An 8,402-nucleotide genomic window follows, 5' to 3' on the forward strand; every position below is an offset into this window, starting at 1 on the left:
GTTCATCAAGTATTCAATATGGGCTAGAAGGTGTACCAAGTGCTTTAGGCACATTACCTCAGATGCTTACAATTATAATGGTACAGATAAGAAAAACTGAGGCACAGCGAAATCAAGAAGTGTGCCTAAGGACACACAGCTAGTGAATGGCAGAGCCATGATTTGAACTCAGGAGTGCCACACTACTTAGTACTGCAAGCAGACAGTCAATAAATGCATGCAGTATAAAAGTATTTTCTGCTCTGACATGTTACATTTCAGGTATGAATTACCAGTTTTGAACACTTGAAACTCCCAGTTGTTTGGCAGATCCAACTGATCCTCAGCATCAAGCGATATACAGATTTGGAGTCTGGTTATGTGGGAGTCATCCAAAAGTCCATGACATGTACTATCTATGACACTGATGAGATGTGAACCAGAATCACTCTGTTACAAGACTGGATGGTGGGATTTCGTTTATTGCAGTCACTTCTCTTGAGTAGGCTCAGCGCTAAGCCCTTCATTAGCTGAGCCTTCATTTCCAGCCTCTTAGCTGCAGGGCACGCCGCAGTCCTGCATGCTAAGAGAGGGCCCCTCCACTGTGGGAAAGCATAAGAGTGATAGAAATGGCAATCAGGTAAGTGGAGTCTTACCTAGATCCCTAATTGACAGTCCCCACAGTTTTGACTACACATGTCATTAAGCAGATATGAGCTTTATTTGAAACCTATGACTAAATGCCTTTCCTGTGTGCCTAGGCATCATGGTTTACACAAGACAATGCCAGTTTATGACTATTGCTGCCAGGCAATTATTGAGTGCACTTTTTTTTTTTTTTTAGGAGGGGCTGGGGATTGAACCTTGGCCCTCGTGTGTGAGAGGCAGGGGCTTGAACACTGAGCTACATCTACTCCCCAAGAGTGCCCTCTTTTACTCTGAAAAGTGCCCCAGTTTGAATGATAACTTATACAGCCGTTATATCTATAGCACACAGAGATACTCCCAAGGAAAACTGTTCTAATAGATTGGTGACAGCTGGACCTCCTGTTCCTAGAGCTTTGGTAGAGTGACTTCATCTGGCAAAAAAGGTTTGTGAAAGAACCCCCAATTTCCAGGAGCATAATTATTCATTGATCCCACATGGGCAACAATTTTTGCAACTTGATGGTAAATTTCAACCACATTTCCTTTGCAATCGAAGAGTGTAACTACTGCAAGAAACATATTTATTTAAAAAGGAATATGCTTTGTGTCTGTCACCTGGGCTCTAAAAACTAGATGGTTTCTTCTAAGAAGTGACAGATGGCATCATCTTATATGAGGATAGTCAGTGTATCACGTGTGATATCACACTGAGCATCAGGGCATCACTAGCTAGACTTTTGGAAGAGAGCCCAGAAAAGGAAAACCTTTAGTTAAACTGCACTTTCCTTATGATTCAAAATCTTTTGACTGCTGGTATTCGGCAAAACTCCTAAATTTCCTTTCAGGCCAAATACAACATGTCTTACCCTGAGTGTACAAAATTTCATAGTGCTGCTCCCTCATCTGTCACCATGGAATTCTTCTATAGACCTATTCTATCTGAATAATTTTCCTTGGTCACCCTGTCCATCTCCTTATCATATGCAAGGTTGACAAATTTGCTTTTAAAAATTATGACTTTTCACTTCCAAAGTCTTTTAAGCTAAGTTCTAGCTGTTGATATCTATTCTTTGCTTTCTCTCAAGAATTTTAAGACTTGTTACAAAATTCTCTTCTCCCATGGTCACCATATTGTAGTGGCTTCCAAGAAAACCAAATATACACTGAATTCTAATTCTCAACCAAAGTAGTTGACAACATGTGGTCTTCTGTGTGGTAAAGGCCCTGCTACTAATTGTGGCCAAATGAATTGCAAAATAAAGGACAGACCAGACAGAAGTTTCCAGGAAACAAAGACCATGAGGGTGTGTACATGTGAGCAGGAATAGACGCTCCCTGGCTGGGCTGAAAACACAGTTAAAAGCTAGAGAAGAGCAGCAAGTCCTGGAGTAACGTTTGCCAGTTGTTGGATGGTCTAAAATGCAGTGAACTTTCCTTACGATAGCTATGGATGCTCCCTCCCTCACAAGACCAAACAAACAATGAGGCTAAAAGTTATCATGGAGCTGCAGACATCAGGCAAAGATAAGCGTGAACAGACGTTATCCTAAAGATGAAAATAAGTGGTAGACACATTCACTTATTTAACAGAAAAATTATTTCTCTGCTGCTACCATATTTCATCAAATCTGAGACAGTATAAAATATTAAGCTTTTTAAGGAGTAAATTTATGTTTATTATATTATTTTCTATTTTTTTTGTACCTCTGAAATACTTCTTAAAAGCTCTAGTACTAAAACAAATACTTTGGGTCCTGGTATTATGTAAATTTATTTCATTTACATAAAACCAAAATAGAAAAGGTCTATAGAAGATCACAAAGAAGCAAAGAAAATAAACAGAAGTTCTGGCTACAGAATGGAAAACAGTTGGGAGGGAACTGGGCAGAGAACAGTTAGCAGGTGACTTTGCAATTTGGGCATGAAATGTTGATTTCTTGGATGAGTATAATGTTGGTGCTGGAGACAGAAAGAAGTAGCTATATTTAAGAAAAAGTTAGAAGGCAAAAAAGTCATTGGATGTGGGAGGCTAAGGTCCATCTAGGATGATCCTTGGAAGGGGCAGTAATGCTGGTGACTGAGATGGGGACCCTGGGAAAGGATCAGGGGTGTCAGGGAAATAGGCCAGGGAAAGTGATCACAACTCAGGCTAATGTTTGACCTTCTCTACTCCCCATCTTAGCAAAGATGAGTAGTTGAGGAATCACTGATGGGAATCCATGGAAGTTTATATTGGAATATCCTGTCAGGTGTACTGGGATCTGCTTTCCTTCCTTAAACACTGGGCATTAAAATCATCCTCAGATACAGAGGTCTTGAATTAGCTTGAGAGTGCAACACTTGATTGCTGCATGGACTTTGGAGAAGTTCACTTCCTCTCTCTGTTCCTCACTTCCCTCATGGGTAAAATGGCAAAAATAATGGCTATGTTGTAAACATCAAAGTGCTAATCTTTCTGAAGACATTTTATGAATTAAAAATGGTTATTAGTATGTTATCTCAGCTCACTTCTCCAGCCTAACCTTCTCCTCTGCTCATCTCCAGAGAAGCAACACAAATGAGGATGAAGAACAGAGCCTCAGTGGCTGTGTTTTAAGGTGGTGAGCTAAAGGTAGGAAAGATCATTTCCCAGGCACTTTGCTTCTTTCCACAAGTATCATTCCCTTTCATTTCCTTTACCTTCTTGGCTAGCAGTTGGAAAGATGAGTATACTGTATCCGATATTAGAAAAACTTATTGGCAAGGCTTCTACTAAATCACCATAGCCAGTAGCAGCTATAAGCAAAATTGTGAAGCCATTTTGCCATTTTTGTTATCATCAGCACCTTTTGCCCCATCCCCCCCACCCACACCCCCCCGTGGCAGAATGTGCTTCCCCTTTGTGGGCTGTGCTTTTCAACCTTGACTGAACCTTAGAGTGAATGGGGGAACTTTAAGAAGATCTCATGCCCAGGTTGTACCTTGGGCCAATTGAATAATGTTCAGGCAGTGGTACCCAGACATCAGGATTTTGTAACATTCCCCAGGTGATGCCAATGTGCAAGCAAAGGTTGAGAACCATTTACCTTTTAACCAGGATAAATTCCTAAAAACAAAAGATCTTAGAATAGTAGCATTTCAGGCACTGGGGAAAGACTACTTAGGCATACAATTCTGATTGGGAAATATGGGACTATGTATTTATTGCTCTTCACAAAAATATTTGGTTTCAGAATCAGGTGGGGGTTAGTGGCCAAAATCAACTATGGTCTATGCTGCCATATTCCAGAGTTTGCAACAGGGCTTCTGGGCTATGACTTAAATGGCAGAGGCCATGCCCAAACAGTTTCTCCTGGCTTCCACTCTGCCTGTGTCACCTGTCATCAGAACAGGCAATGTCATTCCCTGAAACCAACCCCAATCAACCCCAATCCATCCAAACTCCTTATGACTTGGAGGCCCTTCATAGTCAATGCCCAACTGGACTTTCTAATTAAATCTCTCATATCTCCTCTTTACCTATCTTGTGTTCCAGCTAAATCAGACTAAACCAGACTTGTCACCAAGACCTTACACAGTCCTATGCCACGATGCATGCTGCTGTTTCTACCCTAAGGGCCTTCGCAAGTAGACAGCAGCTCATCCTTAGGGAATCAACCTGAAGTCCACCTCCTCAATGAAACTACCCGCTGTGTTCCTGCCTGTAGCCATCCTTCTGTTCCCCAGGTAGGACGGAATGTTTTCTTCCCTCTGCCTGCCACCTCCTTCTTTATTCTTCCCCAAGAGGAGAGTAGAGTAATCTGACTGGTCAGATTTCAGGGCAGTGATTGGATTGGATTTTCCAGTGGGCATGGCCACTAGTATGTTAAAAGATCACATGTCCAGGCATGGATAGCATAATAAGCTCAGATGGCCTGGGTTTGTACTTTGCTTCTCCTACTTACAGTTCATGTGACCCTAGGTAAGTTATTCAATCTATCAAAGCTTTAGTTTTCTCATCTGTAAAATAGGGAAAATAAAAATTGCTACCTCATAAAACTGGGTAGACTAAATGATATTATCCATGAAGGTGCTTAGCCTAGCACCTAGCACACAGTATATATTTAATAAATGCTCATTGCTATCGCTACTGTCTATATTAGTCAGCCAAAGGAGTGTTGATGCAAAATACCAGGCCATAAAGCCTAAGTTACTTCCCTCACCAAAGTCTGTTGCCACTTGTTGGAGCAAGATGGCTGTCAACGTCTGCAAGGGTTCAGGCTTCCTGGGTTCCTCTCTTCCAGGGGCTCATTTCTCTCCAGACTCAGCTGCTCTGCTCACTCCACAAGGCCAGCTATAGACTAACAGGCTAACAGCTCATGTCTCTTCCCTCTGTCTCTGCCATGTCTAATGGAGCCTTCTCTCCTTCCTCAGAGGAACAGACCAGTTTACAAACATTATCCAATATCTATTTTTAGAATTCATGAACAATATCAAACTGCTACACTATCCCATGTCATAAACAGACCCATCTTGCTCACTCTGTCTTATTCTATTTCCTTGCATACATACCCAAGTGTGTACTTAATTTCCTATATCATAACCACAAAATTAGGATTCAGGTTTAGGAAATAGAGGCTCTACTTAGGCTTTTAGCCTAATCAGGTTGCTGCAGGCTGGCTCTGACTAGGGCTTTCTAGCAGGAGTATTGCTAAATACATAATACTTTAATTATCATTTGTTTAATTATCACATTGCTCTTTGCCAGTATTGCTTTGTCAAGAACTTCATGGGAGGAGGAAGAATTAGTAAGACAAGCATCCTAGACCCCAAGCCTAAATCTATTTTCTCAATATTGTTTTGAACGTATGTTTTGTGCTAGTTGTTATTCTAGATACTAGGACTCAGCTGAATATCAAATATTACCCTGCTTATATTACTTACATGGTCCTTTACACATATCTTATTATGGCCCTTATCATATTAGGTCATAATTATTTGTTTTCTTATCCATCTCCCTCCTCTGTTACTCTAAGGAGTTCTGAAAAGCAGAAACTCTTTTAACTCTCCTCAGTGTCAACTCAGTGAGAGAAAGATGGAGGACAGAACCATCAGAAAGGACTGGCTCTCATCTATGTTTTCCATCTCTTTTCCTCTCTGTATTACATTCTGAGTAACTTCTTTGGCTCTATCTTCTAAATCACTAATTCCTGCTCCAGCTATATCTAATCTACTATAATCTCATCTGCTGAGGGTTTAATTTCAATAAATTTATTTTCTATTCTACAAATTTTACTTGGTTCTTTTCCAAATATTCCTAGTCTTTTGTTTTTTTTAAGTTTTATTTCATTTATTTATTTTCCCCCACCCCCCTCATTGTCTGCACTTATTGTGTGCTGTGTCTTTAGGAGGCACCAGGAACTGAACCCAGGACCTCTGATGTGGGATGGAGGTGCCAAGTCACTTAAGCCACCTCCTTTCCCTCCTTTGCTGTGTTTCTCATTATGTTTTTTCATCTTTTGTCTCTTGTTACACCATCTTGTTGCATTGGCTTGCTGTGCCTGCCCATCACATCAGCTCACTCTCTTGCTCGTTTTCTTTAGGAGGCACTGGGAACCTCTGCTCCCTGTTTTGTTGTATCTCTCATTATGTTTTTCTTCCTGTGTCTCCTGCTGCATCATCCTGCTGTGTCAGTTTGCTCTGCCTGCACATCCTGCCAGCTCACTGTCTTCTTTAGGAGGCACCAGGAATCTAACCACAGACTTCCCATGTAGTAGGCAGGAGCTCTGTCACCTGAGCCACATCCACTTCCCCTAGTCTATTTTTGATAGTTTTATGTTCTTTCTGATATTTTCAATTGCCTCTCTTATTTTCTTTAAATATTTTAAATATAGTTAATTGTTATGTTCTATATCTAATAGTGCCATTAGCCTTCTGGCACCTGTTGCTTCTGCAGCTAGTACCTTGTTTCCACATATTTGCATTTTGGGACTTTGAACACAGGTTTAATTAAACTTTATCTATGGAGATCTTCTGAAGCTTGAGCTGAATGCTTATGCATCCAGCTAGGCTTTTTCTCTCCTCTGCTAAAATTGCCAGTAATATAATAAATGTGGAACCAATTTATATTAAGTTATTGCCTTGGAATTTCCAGGACTGTGCAAGTATTATAATATAAATGTAAATCTACACCCATGTGCTAACAAGCCTATGGACAATAACTTTGAGGGACTGGTTTTATTCATCCCCATACTTGGCCAAGAGAGACATTTATTTCTTACCCCCAATTATGGTGAACATTTTTCTATCCTACTCTTTCATTGAGTGAATACCTTCCAGGGTCCCATCTTTATATGTCCCATTTCTGTTTTTTTGCAGACCTCAAACCTTGTTTTTGTCTCTGCAGAGTCATTGAAATCATGCTTTTTTGTTATGAAATGAGAAAATACCTTCAGATCTTGGGCTTTTGGCTCCATTAAATTTTGGCCCCCAAGGATTTCTCCCAACTTTTTTTTTCATTCTCACCTTTGCATTCAAAAATATGTTTGTTATATTTTATCTAACTTTTCCAAGTGTGATGTAATGGAAAGGTTTTTAAGTTATATAATCTAACATTGCAGATAATGGAGGTTAATAATGTTGACATAGAAGTAATAGCATTTTGTTTTTGTTCTGTTTTGTTTTGTTTTGCTATCTTTGAGGAGTTTACAATATTGCTGGGCATTTATTTGTAAGCATTTTTAGAACGATGTGAAGAAGTATCTTTAGAAAGTAGATTCTACCAGATAATCTTCATTCAACCCAATAACAAATATGATGATATCACTGCTCATTCTTTTGGTACATTAGAAAGTTGGAGCAAGGAAAAAATCTAAGAGAAAGAAGGCTTTTGAGAAATGGAGGAGAGACACTCAGAACAGGATATATTAATTCCCCACTCGAAGCTGGGGACTCCTACAAACCTTCACATACCTTGGGATGGAAACCTCTAAGTTCATAGAGTGGTTGCTTGACCAATAACTCAGAATTATCTGAAAAGTTTGATTTAAAAGATAGATTTCTGAACTCTACTCTCAGATATTCTGATACAGTAGTTTGAGGTAAAATATGGAAATCTGTATTTTTAATAAGCACTCATGGTGATATTCAAACCAACTGAAGTTGGGAAGCCCTTGTGTAGAGCATGTTTGCATTTAAAAAGAGTTGTGTTTACATAATTTCAGGGGCCCCACTGATTTATGCGGTAGGAATAGAAATAGTCAAAATAATTTCAAGTGGGGATTCTGTTACAGTTCTTGAGATTGAAAGTCTCTAACTCTCTGTTGTATTAAACCCTTAACTTTGAATCATTGCAGAGAGAGAGAGAGAAAGAGAGAAAGAGAAAACAGACTTCGCCCAAATACATGTCAAATCTGTATTCTTACATCATAGAACATGGACCACTGTAGGATGCAGAAGTGCCTAACAAGAGTCAGAGAAATAGATCCAGGATTATAACAGAAGAGCTGCTGGAGCCAGAGCAAGACTGAGACTCCACTCCAGGCCTTTTTGGTAGGAAGTGTTCCCAATTAATTTAACCAAAGATAAAAGAATTCCTGCTGTTAAGAAGCACCTGAATCACTGTCTTGCTTTCGAGAGCAGGTAAGTGGCATATCTAGTGAAATGGAGTAGGAAAAAAAAATGATGCACAATATGTGGGGTGACCCATAATCAATAGGATTAGACAGGATTAGGCTCAGAAAAAAATAATTCCAAGTGCAATGGTCCTTTTAAGAATGCCAGTAAAGTGAAATATTTTAAATAATGCCATCTTTTGG

The 8,402-nt window shown here is 39.7% G+C and overlaps 1 long non-coding RNA gene across 1 annotated transcript; it reads left to right on the forward strand.

Annotated features, from left to right (window-relative positions):
* The first annotated feature begins 879 nt into the window (after nucleotides 1–879).
* Nucleotides 880–8,193, forward strand: LOC131280759 (uncharacterized). The gene is made up of 4 exons (XR_009188452.2): nucleotides 880–1,070; nucleotides 3,172–3,238; nucleotides 4,142–4,332; nucleotides 7,941–8,193. It is a non-coding gene; the product is annotated as an uncharacterized lncRNA (long non-coding RNA).
* Nucleotides 8,194–8,402: the final 209 nt, after the last annotated feature.

The sequence above is a fragment of the Dasypus novemcinctus genome, chromosome 12 (genome assembly GCF_030445035.2).
Source record: "Dasypus novemcinctus isolate mDasNov1 chromosome 12, mDasNov1.1.hap2, whole genome shotgun sequence".
NCBI classification, from domain to species: domain Eukaryota; kingdom Metazoa; phylum Chordata; class Mammalia; order Cingulata; family Dasypodidae; genus Dasypus; species Dasypus novemcinctus.